General features: G+C 40.5%; 1 pseudogene across 1 annotated transcript in view; it reads left to right on the top strand.

The window, feature by feature from the left end:
* The first annotated feature begins 14,979 nt into the window (after positions 1–14,979).
* Positions 14,980–16,491, top strand: part of LOC309392445 (arylacetamide deacetylase-like) — a 52,927-nt pseudogene continuing 51,415 nt past the window's right edge. Inside the window, exon 1 of the transcript XR_014176866.1 lies at positions 14,980–15,157. The product of XR_014176866.1 is annotated as an arylacetamide deacetylase-like (transcript). The remainder of the gene's footprint in view (positions 15,158–16,491) is intronic.

Below are 16,491 nucleotides of genomic sequence, written 5' to 3'. Positions count from 1 at the left end.
AGTAAGTGACTACCTGAAAGATTTAAAAAAGACCACATTTACACTAACCCATCACATAGAAATTCCAAAACTGGACACAAATATCCAGGTTTAGTGGATCCAAGGCTGGCACCCCTTTTAGTTGAAGACATCAAGCTTCAGGGCTTACCACTTACATATATCATGACTTGTCAATATGATGTCTTGAGGGATGATGGAATCATGTATGTTTCCCATCTTAGGGGGGCAGGAGTTCAAGTAGCACACGAACATGTTGACAATTTTTTTCATGGTGTTGTAACATTTATTACAGGCCCTTTTACCTTAAATATAAGACACAGAACGGCTAACAACTACATTGAGTGGTTGAATAAGAACCTGTGAAAATACACCTATACCACCTGAAGATGGTTGACCTGGATTCTTCTGGTTTCCTTCAATTTATATTATTTGTTTCAGGGACATTATCCTTTGGGTCAATATGTTTGACACCGTAATTCTGCAGTTATTATACTTGATATAGAATCTCTTGTTTCCTGCTGTTTGAATAAGTATGAGAAGCTTGGTAGAATATGTGAGGGACTTGTATAACCATTAAATGATTAATAATTTAAAATGAAAAATAAAGCTTTTGACCATTTCATGTGTGAAATTATAGACTTGGAACTTGATGTTATTCAGGATTGCTTTAAAAGTCATGATTCATTTCTATACACTTTTGGCACCAGTGAAATGTGATCCAGTGGGCTTTTTAAGGTAACTTGTTCCTTTTGGGAAGCAACCAGTGTGAATATCTGGCTGCAGACCATTGTAAGTTCTTGAGTAGCATTTATGAATAAAACCTCTTGTTTTCTCTTGATTGGATTTTGCATGGATTTTGTCAAAGGAAATGGGTTTGATAGTGCCTATAAATTCATCTTTGATTCAGGGTGACTTGTTGATTCAGAAAAAGATGAATAAAATGTAAAAAGTATATTATGCCACAAATGTACATATCCAAACTACTTCCTATGGTGAGCTGCTGGATTAGTTAGGTAGATATGCTCCTGAGGAGGATTCCTTTGATCCAACTTATTTAATAAATCTCCAATTTTCTCTTTTTAGGAGAGACAATCCAAAAATGGTGGGACTGCAAGTAGAGCACTGTAGAGGAACTAGATTATCTAGATCCATTTCAGATAGGTTTCTGACGTGGGTATATGCTAAAGATTCTTTTAAAAACCATATTCAATTAGATTGACCCAAACTCAAGAGAGATAAAAAGAAGTGCTGGATTTTGGATGTGTAAGACAAATATGTGTGCAACCTATTCTTCATGGTATCAATGTGAGAGTCTAAGATGGGGTTATTCTAGCCTGCTAGATCATTAACTGAATTGAAAGTCTGAAGACATGCCTCCTTGGTAATGGTCCTCAGTCTTTCAATTCAGTCTCAGCCCACAGGACTAGTTTCTCGTGAGCTCCCAGCTCAGGAGTTTAAAGATTTATTCTAATATTTTCTGGATTTTTTTTTTTTTGGCTTTGGTAAGGAAAACAATACAAGGTACCTTCATTGCACTGTGAGTTTAGCACTGCGGGCACTTCTGTGGGGCTCCATTAGCCCAGTTTCTAGCACTCCAAGGCTTCGTGCCATTTGAGCTCCAGACTTTCTCTCCTTAGTGATTACCAGAAGTAGCAGCTGAATATAGTTGTGACAGATAAATCATTGCAGTTTCAATTTCAACCGTAGGTCCATTAGGCTCCAGAGACAATGTGCACCACTTTTTTAGAACTGCGATAATGGAGCAGTTATTAAATCAAACTTTTTCTTTTGACAGCTCTACTCGCTTTTCAAATTAGCAGTTTTGGCATTTTTTAACATAGGTGGCAGTGAGGCTTAGGAGTCCAGTGATAAATTTGACCGTTTGCAGGCTCTCTGCTCCTGTAAAGTGTGACTCTAAGGTCTCCATTGACTTCCATTGTCCCAAAGGTTTTTCCTACCTCTTCATTTTGGCATGCAGACAGTTGTCCCAGACTCCGGACAACAGCGGTAGCCATTTTGTTTTCCTACGGTGGCCATTTTGTTCACGTCAGCTGGACAGAACCATTTAAAATTATATCAGCACTGTTTCTGCTTTCCACAGGATTTACTGGAGTCTGAATAAACACAGGGAAAGGGTCATCTGGGCCAGCCCTGTGTTTTGTAATCGCTGCTTCTTTACAGGCTGTTGGGTCATCTGGGCCTAACCTGTATTGTGAATTGCCACAGCAACATTGTAACAACTAAAACTCCTTTATTTTTGCTGAATCGCTGACTGCCATTAACAGCATAACTTTGCCTGATTGCTGTTGACAACTGCACTTGCCTTTATCCAGCTGACCAATGATATGACTCAGGACAGGACAGTTTTGGGCCCAGCCCAGGCTGAGTTATCACCTCTGGTGTCCGAATCTAATATAAGGGGGCTCAGTAAGCCTAGATTAATTAGCCTAGCTGTGGCAGCCAAAATTAAGGCCAAGACTAGGCTCAGAAGAAAGCTTCTCGAGCCAAGGAAAAAGTGACCAAACAGAGACAGAAAGCATTAGATTGGGAAATTACCAGGGCCAGCAAACAATCTGGCAATCATACGTGATCTAAACCTAAGATATCAGATGAATCTCCATTAAGTGTAGTAACTGACAACGCTGGTCTTCGAGATCTTTAGGATCCTGTCCTACACCTACAGCTTGGTCACCTGAGGCTCTTAGTGAGCAGGGAGAGAACGTAGTGCTGATTAGACCGGTTGCCCCATCTACTTCACAACATTCCGTCAGACCACCGGAGACAATCTTTATTCCTACTGAGGCAGGGACCCCTACACTGGACCTGGCAGAGCAGGAGATGCCTGCCTTTTTCAGGAAGTGGATTTCTCAGACTATTAGGCAAGAGATAGCCAGATTCCACAAAAGTCAAGTGTCTAGGCCTCAGACTAGTTGAGATCTACAGCAAGATAGCATGTACTATGTTGGGGGGGGGGCATCCCACAGGTTACCAGGGACCATGGCTTGAACCATCTTCTCTGGGCCTTCAGCTCAGAGTCAATCTCCTTTATCTGAAGGGAAAATTCTGGGGGAGGGTGAGCTTTCTGAAGGAGAAGGAGAACAGCTGGCCTTGCCAGTCTTAAAGGGCCTGTTTAATCCTTCTCTCTTTAAATCCCTGCTGTCAAAGGTGAAGACAACTGCCTGCCTAGGGAAGGACTCAGCTGTTGCAGATTTTGCCCAAAGTTTGGTGGTAGAGGATGACTTTCTTTTCATAGAAAAGATGGCCACATCTGATAATATTCCCATACCAGGAATGTTTCTGGATGTGATTAAGAGGCAGTGGACTGCTCTGGCTACACTCTCTAGGTCTAGTACTTCTGAAAAGTAAAAGGGGAGACATGATAGCAGTGTTCCAATATCTCAGGGGTTGCCACAAAGAAGAGGGAGTCAAACTATTCTCCAAGGCACCTGAGGGTAGAACAAGAAGTAATGGGTGGAAACTAATCAAGGAGAGAAGCAACTTAGAACTGAGGAGAAACTTCCTGACAGTTAGAACAGTTAATCAGTGGAACAGCTTGCCTCCAGAAGTTGTGAATGCCCCAACACTGGAAGTCTTTAAGAAGATGTTGGATAGCCATCTGTCTGAAACGGTATAGGGTTTGCTGCCTAGGCAGGGGGTTGGACTAGAAGACCTCCAAGGTCCCTTCCAACTCTACTATTGTATTGTATTGTATTGTATTGTATTGTATTGTATTGTATTGTATTGTATTGTATTGTATTGTATTGAAAAGTCTGTTCAGTTGAATCTGACCTTTGACTCTAGTGCAGGTACCTAAGTTGGATGCCCCGGTGGCTGCTTTGACTTCATCTTCAGTGCTGCCCCCCAATGCTGAGGATGCCTTGAAGGCTGAGAAGAGAAGGAAGGAGATCGCTCTGCATAGACCCATCAGTCTGATTCCTGGGTCATTTGGGCCACTACTGCTGCTTCTTTTTTTACCAGGGCATCTTTGCAGCTGCAAGGCAGGATTCTAGCAGACAACTTCCATGCACACCAGGACATTTCTAAGATCATGGCTTTAGCAGAGTTCACTGCAGACGCATTGCTGAATACAGCTAAGTATGCGGCTGGAGCCATGGTTTCAAATGTTACGGCCCGTTGTATGCTCTGGCTGTATCATTGGTGTATGGATGCTAAGCATAAGTGGAAGTTGCCATCTTCTCCTTTTGTGGGAGGACAGCTTTTGGGGGATTATTTGGTGTCCTTCCTGATTGAGACCACGGATAAGATAAAGGTTCTTCCTTATCAGGGCAGGAGGGCAGATTTTCATCCCTCATTGTACTTTAAGTGGTCTTCCTTTTGACAGAGCAGGATCTAATTTTACCTGTCAGTGGCCATTTCTTGGACACTCTAATTACCAATCCGATAGATCTGGATTTGGGAACGGGGCCAGAGGTAGACAGTAGTTACAGGGCAAGCGGCCCTTTTGTGTCAGGGGCAATAAGCCCTACAGAAGTTAGAAATGACTTGGAGGGGTCCTATCCTATAGGGGTCAGCTAGCATTCTCCTACAGATGAGGGTAGATCACAACAAACACCTGGGTTCTGGAGACCGTAAAATCAGGTCTCTTCCTGGTATTTCACTCCCTTCCTCCAAGGTTCTTCCTCCACTGTATCCAGGGACCCCGCAAGAAGAGGACTCATGGAATTGGCAATCCAACATTTGCTGGATATTTGGGCCATTCAACTGGTTCTGCTAGAACAGTGGGGACAGGGATTCTATTCAATCCTCTTCATAATACTGAAGGCCTTGGGAGGGTGGAGGCAATTCTCAATCTAAGGGGTCTAAACAGGCATCTGGTTTACAGAAGATTCAAGATGTATTCCTTTCAGTCTGTTCTGGAAGGAATATGGCACGGGGACCTTTTGATTTCAGTAGATGTGATGGAGGCTTACTCCATATTTCTATACATCTATATTGCCCATCTGAATCCAGGACTTACTGATTCAGGCATTGTCCCCCCCCCCGGCGGAAAGCGACCTTCATACCACCCTTCAGGTTCTAAGAGACCATGGGTTTTATGTAAATCTGGACAAATGTCATCTAGTCCCCTCTATGAGACTGTAGTACTTAGGGGCACTTATAGACACTCTTACCACGCATGTTTTCTTTTCCCAAGAGTGACAGGACAGCATCAAGGTACTCACAGCCCAGATTCTGGCAGACAAGGTGGTTCCATTGGCACTGCTGTCCCGGCTTCTATATACATAGATAACTATCTATCTTTAAGAATGGTCCATACTTTAACTTAATAGAACTCTATTAGAGTTCTTCAACTGAAACAGAAATTGCATGTTTGCTTTTGTTGTTGGTTCTTTACTTGAGCGTTATTTTATACATCTCTTTCTCTCTCATTTAATAATGAAAAATTGAAAGTTTATCTCATGATAAAATTGTATGGGCGGATAGGATAGGATGCAATAATTTGCTTCTTTTTAAAGAGATAGTAACAACTGCAAAGCTTTTCTTCTGCATGCAATTAAAGACTGTTTATTTTTTTAAAGAATAACTAGTAATTGCATTTTTATGTGAATTATCACCTTTTCATTTCCCCTTTTACCACTTTGATTTGTGAAAAATAACTAAGCAGGGATATAGAATGTTGAGATATCTAAAGTATCATAGAAAGTCAAGATAACTCTTTATCATCTCAGAGTACTGACAGCAGTGTAATGGTCTTAATTTGGAGAAACTAAATTTCTGATTAAATGTTAGAGGAAAAATTCTTAATATAAAAGCAATTCAGTCATGAAACCAACTGCAATGCAAAGAGTGGGTTGCCTTTCATTGGCTGTGTTCAGAAAGAAGTCATAATACTATCTCTTGAGAATGCTTTCATTTGAACTCCTGCACTCGACTGTGGACTTGATTCTATAGCCTAAATATTCTTCTACAATTCTAAGCTTGTATGTTTAATGAACATAAGCACAAATCTTCAATTGTACTCTATCCTGCTCAATGAAATCCGTGCTCCTGGCTCCAACATTCCACATTCTTCTTTGCTGTCCTTGTATTGCCTTGCATTGCCAAGGCTGGCACACTTCATTAATTTACAAATGAGATAACTATCCAATGTGATGAATTGTACAAGCCTTATCCCTGGAAAATCTGTTTTTCCATATGGACATTTTCTGTAGAAAATTCTAATTCTAATCACCATCTATTGTCTGTTCTAGAACATGGAATTCTGGGTATGTGCAGACCAATGTTCACAAAGAGTTTGGCTTGGCCACCAATCTGCATTTAACATCATTCGTAGCCTCCCAGGCCCCATGATCATTTGAACTTTCCTGTGGCTGGCGATTGGAGCTGCTGGCTGGAAGGGGGGAAGCACAGAGAATCATATGTCCATAAACCAAAATAGTAATAATACATTCTGGATTAGTGCGCTTGAAATTGTTATTTTATTTTATTTCAAAATGACTGGTTTAGTTCAATGTAATAGCTGTCTTGCATCTGTCTTTCGCAGTACTCTTTTCAAATTTGGATACTGCCCCCTTGGTAAACAAATTACTAGTCTACATAGACAGATTACCTATCTAGAATCTCTAATCTTTGCTGTCCAAGCAGAAATTAGGTGTCCAATTCGGCTATTCCACTCTATGGAGATGCCACGCTATCAGCCCCCTCTACCACAAAGATCCTGCAGGAGAAGAGCAGTCTGGACAACCGTGGGATCTGGCACAGTGAGAGCTGTGAACCATAAACAAAAAGCTTTTGCTGTGACCCAGCATAATAGATATAGCACCCTTGCTGATCCTAATGGGGACACTAAAGAGACAGGTCAAGGTGGTTGTGATAATAATGACTCCAATAAGCAGGGGATCATGGTCCAAAATGAAGAACTTACTTTGAAAAGGCACAAATATTTAATCGTACTCTCTCCTGCTCAATGAAATTCGTGCTCCTGGCTCCAACATTCCACATTCTTCTTTGCTGTCTTTGTATTGCCTTGCATTGCCAAGGCTGGCACACTTCATTAATTTACAAATGAGATAACTATCTAATGTGATGAATTGTACAAGCCTTATCCCTGGAAAATCTGTTTTTCCATATGGACATTTTCTGTAGAAAATTCTAATTCTAATCACCATCTATTGTCTGTTCTAGAACATGGAATTCTGGGTATCTGCAGAACAATGTTCACAAAGAGTTTGGCTTGGCCACCAATCTGCAGACAAAGGCTTTGCTTAACAACCACAACCTTCACTTAACAACCATGGTAATGATCACATTAACAAATATAATAAAATCAGGTCAGTCATGTGATGACCCTCTTAATGACTGGCATGAATTACAACCATAATTCTGATCCCAATTATGATCATAAATTGAGGACTATGCATAGAGATAGTTTGTGGATCATCTTGGATATCTGAATTAAATATTAAATGGAACTCAGAATTAACTATTCCAATGCCAGCTAGTGTAATGGGTGGTGAGAATAATTTTGGGGATCAGGAGGAACCAGCCAAAACCAAATCTAAGTCTGAACCAAAGAGGAAGTTTGAGAAAATGTTGCAGACTTGACCCTCTCAAGTTCTCTTATATATAAAGGCAATGAGGGGAAGGGAGAGAGTTACTTGCAGACTTTCAAGATGGATGTCAGTCATTTAAGACACATCTGTAAACCAAACTGATGGATGCTAAAACTATTCTTCGTATAAGGTTACAATAACAGAATTTTGTCTTTATTGCTGGTAGTATTAAGTAACAGAATTATGAAAGCTTGCCAAAGTTAATCTATTTTAATTACTGTATTTTTTGAAGTATAAGACAAACTTTTTTTCCTCAAAAAAGAGGCTGAAAATCTGGGTGTGTCTTATACATCGCATACAACATTTTTTGCCTCCTGAAACCCCGCCCCTTCACCAAAATGGCTGCGCATACCCTTCTCTTAGTCTTAGGTGCTGCAGATTGTCAGTGATTTCCTTCTCCAGCACATGGATAAATACACCTGGAAACATCTCCCTACCTACCTACTGTATTTCTCTCCCTCTCTCCCCCTCTCTCTTTCTCTCTCTATCCCTCTACCTACAAACATACCTATTCTCTCTCTCCCTATCTATCTACTGTATTTATCTCCATCTCTCTCTATTTGTCTCTCTGTCCCTCTACTTACCAAACTACAGTACCTACTCTCTCTCTCCCCCCTATCTTCTGTATTTCTCTCTCTCTTTCTATTTCTCTCTCTCTCCCTCTACCTACCTACACCCACTCTCTCTCTCTTCCTATCTACCTACTGTATTTCTCTCTCTCTCTCTTTATTTCTCTCTCTCTATCCCTTTATCTACCTACCTACCTATCTACCTACCTATCTACCTATCTACCTATCTAATTACTCTCTCTCCCTACCGACCTACTGTATTTCTCTCTCTTTCTCTCCCTCACTATCCCTCTATCTACCTACCTACATTTTTTAAAAAATTGCCTCTTCAAAACCTTGGTGCATCTTATACTCCAAAAAATATGGTAATCCATATTGTAATTAATGTATGGGATTATTCCAAGTTTCTTTCTCAGCTTTCCTTCTGTTCCCTAGTGTCAGGGAAGCTTTTCTGTAACAGCGCTGCTTCCTTCTAAAATGGTTGTGTATTGGTGTCCTTATTCACAGGATCTGTTAACATCCTATCACAACCTTCCCTGGATGATGGTGTTTCTTAGAGAGACTATGCTGTTCCTTACAGCTTCCAGAAGTAAATCTTCTGAACTTGAGGTGTTTGTGCTGTCCTGGACATGAAAGGGTATAGAATATTGTAGGCTTTTCTGGACATTTAAGGAAGTGGTTAAGATGTTGGTCTAGAAACCAAGAGACTGTGAGTTCTAATCCCACTTTAGGCATGAAAAATGGAAAGCTGAAATTACTTATTATTAAAGGTGAGATAAAAATCAAATAAACATTCCACTCCTGAATCAGTGAGCTTGCATAGTTTTGGGAGTAAGATTTTAAAAAGTGAGAAACATGGGAATGTCTACTAGTCAGTCTAGAGATCTAGGCATTCTGATTGTAAAGGTTGTAAATGGCAATTGTCACCATGGGACCAGTCATAAGTACCACTCTTTCAGCACTGCTGTAAGTTCAAACAGTAGCTAAAGAAGTGGTCATTAAATGAGGATTATCTATGTTAAGGATATAATTTTACCCTTTGTAATTAATGATGATGGATTGTGGCTTTTCCTGGAAGTATATTTCTAAATAAGCAAAAATAAACCCAAAGCATGATCTAATAAAAACACTTTAATATAAAAGAAAGTAAAAATACAAACTTGCTAACTGAATTAATTACATCTTGGCAAGAGCTATATGCCCACCTCCTTTGGTAGGTGAACAAAAGATCAGAAGAGAAAGTTAAGAAGGAATGTGAAAATGCATGCGCTGTAAATCATTTGCAGATAAGAACTGTGACCTGCGCAATAAATCTTCAGCACAGCTAGCAAACCAATTAACGCAGTGACCATCTATAATTGTAAACTTCATTAAGAACTAATATATGACAGCATAGAATAAAACTGATGGATACAAGACTAAAAAGAAAAGGAGTGCAGTGAATATGCCATCTAAAATGAAGACTGCGTAAAACTGAAATTGTGTTTGAATAAAATTGAGATTTTATTGCCCAATTTTCTTCCAAAGCAAGATTTTTCTTGCTTCCAAAGTTTATTCCAACATATAAATAACAAGAAAAAAATCAAGGAAACAGTTGCTCCACTAAAGAGAGAAGATAGCAAGGAAGTAACAGGCAACAGAGAGAAAGCAGAGTTGCTTAACTCATTATTTCCATCAGTCTTCACACAAAAAGAAACTATAGCGCAGCCTACCAGAAACATACCTGTAAAAAAGGAAATAAAAGTTAAAATAAGCAACAAAAAAAATCCAGTAAGAGAACAACTGTCTGATCTTGATGAGTATAAATCACCAGGATGTGATGGATTACATCCCAAAGTTCTAAAGGAGCTGGCAGATGTTATCTCAGAACCACTGCACCACTGCATCTTTTAAAAATCCTGGAACATCGGGGATCTACCAGAGGACTGGAAAAGAGCTGATGTGATTCCCATCTTCAAAACAAAAAAACAAAACCAGACACAGGAAATTACAGACCAATCAGCCTAAGGTCAATATACTGGAAAAGATAATAAAAAAACATATCTGCCAACACCTAGAAACAAGTAAAGTAATAACTAGCAGCCAGCATGGATTTGTTAAAAACAGATCATGCTGAACCAATCTTATTTCATTCTTCAACATAGTGACTAAATTAGTAGACCAGTGAAATACTGTGGACATAATATACATAGACTTCAGCAAGGCATTCGACAAAGTAGACCACACCTACTTCTTCGTAAGCTAGAAAAAAGTGGATAGATAGCTTCACCAACAGATGGATTTGCAACTGGCTGACAAACCGTACTCAACCGGTAGTTCTTAATGGGTCTATGTCTACATGGAGAGAAGTAAGCAGAGGGGTACCACAAGGTTCCATCTTAGGCCGAGTACTCTTCAATATCTTCATAAACGACTTAGATGAGGGAATAGAAGGGGAACTTAACAAATTTGCAGAGGATACTAAGCTGGCAAGAATCGCTAACACCCTAGAACTGTGATGGAGACCCTACGGCACACGGAGCCACATTTGCCTCCATGGCAGCCCTCAGCAGCCCCCGGCAATCCTCGGCAGCCCTCGGCAGCCCTCAGCTACTCAGCTGATTTTCAGCCTTCCGCAGAGCCAGGGGAGGCCGTTTTCGCCCTCCCCAGGCTTCAGGAAAACCTCTGGAGCCTAGTGAGGGCGAAAAACATGCCCAACAGGTCAATCGGAAGTTCCCGTTGGGCCTGTTTTTCACCCTCCAAGCTCCAGAGGCTTTCCTGAAGCCCAGGGAAAGCGAAAATTCCCCCCAGGCAGAAGTTGCACACACATGTGTGTGGGGTTAGCTCGCACATGCACAGAGGGGTGGGATCTTGACAGACTTGAACACTGGGCTCTATCTAACAAACTGAAATTCAATATAGACGAAAGAAAGTCTTACACTTAAGTAAGAAAAACCAAAAATACACATATAAACTGAGTGAAACCAATCTTAGCAGTGATTGTGAGAGGGATCTTGGTGGACAACCAGTTAAATATGAGCCAGCAGTGTGCAGCAGCAGCAGCCAAAAAAACCAGCAATCCTAGATTGCATTAACAGAAGGATACAATCAAGGTCAAGTGAGGTACTAATACTACTCTATAAAACCCTAGTAAGATGACACCTAGAGTACTGCATCCAGTTTTGGTCACCACACTAGAATAGAATAGAATTCTTTATTGGCCAAGTGTGATTGGACACACAAGGAATTTGTCTTTGGTGCATATGCTCTCAGTGTCCATAAAAAGACAAGATATATTTGTCAAGAATCATAAGGTAAAGCACTTAATGATAGTCATGGGGTACAAACAAGTAATCGGGAAACAATCAATATCAATATAAATTGTAAGAATACAAGCAACAAAGTTACAGTCCTGCAGTCATAAGTGGGAGGAGACGGGTGATAGGAATGATGAGAAGACTAATAATAATAGTAATGCAGCCTTGAATTGTTTGACAGTTGTGAGGGAATTATTCATTTAGCATAGTGATGGCGTTGGGAAAAAAACTGTTCTTGTATCTAGTTGTCTTGGTGTGCAGTGCTCTATAGCATCATTTTAAGGGTAGGAGTTGAAACAGTTTATGTCTATAATGTGAGGTGTCTGTAAATATTTTCACGGCCCTTTTTTGACTTGTGTAGTGTACAGATCCTCAATGGAAGGCAGGTTGGCAGTAATTGTTTTTTTTGCAGTTCTGATTATCCTCTGACGTCTGTGTCTGTCTTGTTGGTTTGAAGAACCAAACCAGACAGTTATAGAGGTGCAGATAACAGACTCAATAATTCCTCGGTAGAACTGTATCAGCAGCTCCTTGGCAGTTTGATACTGTCTAGTATTGTAAGAGGTGGTAGTATGGTAGGGTTTCTCCTAAAGTCTACCACCATTTCTACGATTTTGAGTGTGTTCAGTTCCAGATTGTTCCTGTCGAACCACAAGTCTAGTTGTTAAATCGCCCGTCTCATCGTTGTCTTGAATGAGACCAATCACTATTGTATCATCAGCAAACTTCAGTAGTTCAACAGATGGATCGTTTGAGATGCAGTCATTGGTATATAAAGAGAAGAGAAGTGGAGAGAGCACACAGCCCTGGGAGGCTCCTGTGCTAATTGTACAGGTATCTGATGTGATTTTGCATAGCTTCACCTGCTGCTTCCTCTCTTTTAGGATGCTTGTGATCCACTTACAAGTGTGCTCAGGTACCGCTAGCTGATTTAGTTTATTTAGAAGAATGTCCTGTATGATGGTGTTGACTGCTGAACTAAAGTCTACAAAGAGGACCTTTGCGTCGGTCTTTGGAGATTCAAGATGTTGTAGGATGTAGTGCAGAGCCATATTAACAGCATCACCTGTTGATCTATTTGCTCGGTATGCAAATTGCAGGGAGTCTAACAGCGGATCTGTGATGTCTTTCAAGTGGGACATCGCTAGCCTTTCAAAGGTTTTCATAGCTACAGATGTTACTGTTCTGTAGTCATTCAGTTCCTTAATGGAGGGCTTCTTCGGCACTGGGATGACAGTCGAGCATTTGAAGCAAGAAGGAACATGACACATCTCTAATGATTTGTTGAAGATTTGGGTGAAAATGATCAGCGCAGACCTTTAAGCAAGAAGGAGTTATCTTGTCTGGGCCTGTGCTTTTCCTGGCTTCTGTTTGTGAAATAGATCTTGCACTTCCTGTTCCGTGAGTTGCGAAGCCAATGGGATGGGGTTAGTTGTAGGAGTTGTAGGAGCTTTGGGTGTTGTTGGTGTGTCTGGGATGGGGATTGTGGAGATAGGTGGCTGTAGTTTCCTTTCAAAACTGCAGTAAAACATGTTCAGGTCATCAGCCAGTTGTTGATTTCCTTCAGCCTGGGAAGGAGGTTTGCTGTAAGCGGTGATATTTTTAACAGTTTTCCACATGTTTGCTGGTTCATTTGTTAAAAACTGATTCCTTAGCTTTTCAGAGTAGCTTCTTTTTCCTGCTCTGATCTTCCTTGTTAATACGTTTCTGGCCTGATTTTACAGCAGTCTATCACCTTTTCTGTAGTGTTTGGAATGACGTAGCTGCTTAAGTTTAGCTGTGAAGCAAGATTTATTGTTACTGTATATTCACAAGTTCCTGTTCGGTACACATAGGTCTTCACAAAGCTGACATATAATTTTACAGTATCTGTAAGTTCATCCAGGTCTGCAGAGGTTTCTGCAAAAATATTCCATTTAGTGCAGTCAAAGCATGCTTCTAGCTTTAACTTTGCCTCCTCAGTCCAGGTTTTCACTGATTTAATTGTTGGTTTCATGGCTTTAAGTCTTTGTCTGTAGGTAGGTACAAGGTGAAACATGCAATGGTCAGAGTGTCCCACAACTGCTCGTGGTAGGGAACGATAAGCATCTTTTAGTGTTGTGTAGCAATGGTCTAAAGGATTCTTATCTCTTTGGCAAGCATTCACATGCTGAAAATATTTTGAAAGCTCCTTCCTTAAGTTACCTTTGTTGAAATCACCTAGAATAATGGCCAGTGTATATGGGTATTTGGCTTCAGCCTCTCTAATCTGATCATCTAGAGTTCGTAATGCCTCTTTACACAAGCTTGTAGAGGCACAAACACAGCAATTAGGAGAAATGAGGACAACTCTCATGGAGAATAAAAAAGGTTTGCAGTTAATGAGTAAAATTCTAAGTTTTCTTCACATAATTTATGGAAAAAAGATGTTGAGACTCTAGAAAAAGTGCGAAGAAGAGCAACCAGGATGGTAAGGGGACTGGAGACCAAAACATATGAAGAACTGTTACAGGAACTTGGCATGGCTAGTCTAGTAAAGAGAAGGACCAGGGAGACATAATAACAGTGATCCAATATTTGAGGGACTGCCAAGCTATTTTCCAAAGCACCTGAAAGCTAGACAAGGAATAATGGATTATTACCTTACCTTCCGAAGTTGTGGGAGCTTCATCATTTGAGACTTTCAAGAAGAGATTGGACTGCCATTTGTCAGAAATGGTGTAGGGTCTCCTGCGTCAGTGGGGGATTGGACTAGATGACCTACAAGGTCCCTTCCAATTCTGTAAATCTGTATAAATCTGTACATTTGACAAAATTTATGTCAATCACAAAAGGCACTTTGCTTGAATCGATGCATATACTATGCCAATATGTATTAACTTCCTAGCTCCTTGGGAGGAAGTCAATATGAATAAAAATCCACACCAGCTAAAGAACTATTAGTGGTGATTTCACATAACTTTGAATCATCATCATCCTCAATCCTCATCAATCATTATCATCATTATTCAACCAAAATAAATTTGCTCTTAACTAGTCTTGTTTAGCTAGCAGAATGCAGAGGCTATCCTAAAACATATTATTAAATATACTTGAGTAATATATTTTCAACACACACACACACACACACACACACACACACACACACTGTATATAATTTATTAAAGAGAAGAGAAGTGTGATGGCATCTTTATTTTATTATTCTGAATCATAGGATTTTTCTAATTGCTTTCTCCTTTGTAAATACACCAATTCTACTTTCTCTCCAGCAACTTTGCCACTTATAATTTCAGTCCTGCAATTCAAAGGTAATTTCTAAGGCAAAGTGAAGAAAGTGTGTTGCAATCCTTAAATATTTGAATATAATAAAATTTCCCTGAAAAACTACGTTTTTAATAGTGAAGAACTGTCTCACCCTGTAATCACCAAAGCAAAATGTGTTCTATCAACTGAAAATTGGTGAATATTTAACAAAATGCCTCTGGCACTAATTTTAATATTGAGATCAAGGAAATGCTTGATCAGCTGACTTGTCAGTATTGCAATCGTCCTGAGATTAGCCAGTGAAAGCAAGAGTTGAATAAAGTAGACAGAGTACAAGATGGGAGGAAAATTCGTCTACTTTCTGGTAGCTTCATCTTTGATGGCCTATTACATCTACAGGCCTTTACCAGAAAATGTGGAGGAACCCTGGAAGCTGATGCTTTTAGATGCTTGCTTTAGAAGCCTAATTCATGCGGTAAGTTGAGACATTTATTTTCCATGCTTATGCCTGAGAATGCTTGAAGATGAAAGTTGTGCTTTTAGGGACATCAGATAATGCCGGAGAAAACAACAACCAAAAAATAAGAACATTAACAATCTGTAAAATGCCTTCGTCATACTGAAGGCAGATCCTGAATATTATGGTTTATCCATAGGAAGAGCTATGGAATTTATGTATTTTTCTACACTTTTTCTGGATATAATCTTAAAAATATAATAAAACCAGGAGAAACTTGCTTTCTATATTTTAGAAACTTATCCTTTTACAAAATATTTTCTTCCGGGACATTAGACCCTGAGCAGGATGCTTTTTCTATATTGGATATAATTTATATTTCAGTCACTCAAGAGAGTTTGGTCCAGTGCTTAAGGCACTAAACTAGAAACCGGGAGAGTGAATTCTAGACCAGCCTTAGGCATGAAAGCCAGCTGTGTGATCAATTCCTGCTGTAACTAAATGGATCAATTCTTGGTTGTTCAAAAAACAAACAAACCCCCAGACACTGCACTTGAGAGAAAATGCTAGGGGAAAAAAAGAAAGAAAGAAAGAAGGAAGTTGAGACATTTATTTCCCGTGCTTATGCCTGAGAATGCTTGAAGGTGAAAGTTGTGCTTTTAGGGACCTCAGATAATGCAAGAGAAAACAACAGAACCAGTTTGGGGGAATGGCAGGCATAGGTCACTGCCAGTTCCAGCGACCCAGGATGCCAAACTACTACTGGTTCAAACTGGTCCAAACTGGTAGGAATCCACCACTGTCCCTTTCTCTCCATCTCTGTCTCCCCCTCTTTCTGTGTCTCTCTATGTCTCTCTTTCCCCCTCTCCCTCTGTGTCTCTCTTCTCTTGCTTCTTTCTGTATCTCTCTCTCTCTCTCTCTCTCTCTCTCTCTCTCTCTCTCTCTCTCTCTCTCCCTCTGTTTTTTTCTCTCTCTCTTCCTTCTCTCTCTCTCAGAAAGCCAAGACTGGGCCAACTGAGCAAGCTGTCCTTGGGGCTCTTCGCTGCTCCTTTTCTTTTTTCTTGGCAACTTTTGGAAATCCAATCTGGCGGAGGAATAAGGAATGAGCTCAAGCGGTGGCAGAGGCTTCCCCAAAGATGATCCTTCTTCTCCTCTCACAATCCCCTGGCTGGCTGTGGTGGGCCAGAAGTTTCAGCATGAGTGGGAAGACCCTCCTTAAGTGGGGGCTGGGCTCAGCTAAAGTGAAGCAAAGGTGCATGGGGCGCATGAGTTGACCAGCTGACGGGCAAGGGTCTTTGACAAGGGTTCTCCAGCTCTCCCAGCCAGGCCCCAGTGGTGGGTGTGTAAGGTGT

The sequence above is a fragment of the Natrix helvetica genome (genome assembly GCF_964273705.1).
Source record: "Natrix helvetica genome assembly, chromosome: 5".
Classification (NCBI taxonomy): Eukaryota; Metazoa; Chordata; class Lepidosauria; order Squamata; family Natricidae; genus Natrix; species Natrix helvetica.
Note: the sequence above shows the minus strand (reverse complement) of the source record. Positions and strands in the feature narration are given on the sequence as shown.